A 1,376-nucleotide genomic window follows, 5' to 3' on the forward strand; every position below is an offset into this window, starting at 1 on the left:
TATATAACTCACACACACTTTCACATTCACACATATATTTAAGGGTTCATCCATTATCTCTAGTGAGATTTGGATTCCCATTCAATCCTATTAAGAAGCATAATGATGGACCACTTAGCTAAAACTTCAACTGTAAGTTGATAAGACATTCGCTTGCGGATTTAGATTCTTTAAAATTTAAATTTTACTTTAAAAAATAAAGTGTGATCTTCTATTTTTGAATAATTTTTCGTTCATATTTATTTTTAGTCTTATCTATAAAATTAATGGTAAGAAATTATATTTTAAATTTTATTATCTAAAATAAAATTCAAATTTTAGAGAATCCAAATAAGTGGCTTGCATAATCTTCAAAATTGGACATAGGTAGAAAAGAATCAAAGAAAACCAAATCCATGTACGCAAGAGATGGTATTCCAGTTCCCGTTTTAAAGTTTTTTTGGTCCAATGATAATCCCATTAATGTTTCTTTTTTTAAATGTACCCACGGGCCACCGTTTTAGTTGGGCCTTTAACCTTTTGAATTATTTCGTAATCTTTTCTCTTAACCAAATGAGAATCAGACTAAAAAAAGGGGTTGAACGAAAACCTAATATTATTAGGTTTAGAAAATTTTCAAACATATTAATTTTAACAAAGAAGAATTTTTTTAAATAAATAAAATATTATAATTTGTAGCAATTTTATAAAAATACAAATTGTACTATCTCATTTATAATATGAAACGGCGTGGCCGTATCACGTTTATATATGTATTGTGTAAGGATTTTATTTTGTTTATTGTGTAAACGAGATATGTGAAATTTTATTTCGTTTATACTGTAAATGATATAAATGTTTTCTTTACCAAATTTGTTTACAACACCATTTGAAGTTATTTTTCACCCATTTTTTCAAATTTTCTCTAACTTCTACCATTTTCTGACCATATTATCGATTTACTAGGCGAGCATGACGCGCGCAGATACACATGATCCGGACATCAATCGCCTAAATGCGGCATGATACATTGTAGGAACAGCCGACTTCGAAGTTAGTATTGTTGTTTTTGTGTTTATGTTAGAGCATGTATGAGTGAAACTATAATTAAGGTACTTTTATATAACTAGTGTACAAGACATTTTAATTGGATAAATGTATTGTTAGAAATAGTTAATAGGGTTTGTTTTTAGTAATTTAAATTTATTTATTAACTTAATGTTTATTAATTTAGTTATTAACTAACTTGTTTATTAATTTACTAAGTAAATATTTTTACTTATTTGTCGAATTTATTTTTATTTTTTTATTAATTTAATTATTAATTCAATAGATGCGGGGTATTTTTGTTATTAATTATTTAATATGATTTTTTTATTTAAATTAAGTATACATGT

Source organism: Arachis duranensis, chromosome 8 (assembly GCF_000817695.3).
Source record: "Arachis duranensis cultivar V14167 chromosome 8, aradu.V14167.gnm2.J7QH, whole genome shotgun sequence".
NCBI classification, from domain to species: domain Eukaryota; kingdom Viridiplantae; phylum Streptophyta; class Magnoliopsida; order Fabales; family Fabaceae; genus Arachis; species Arachis duranensis.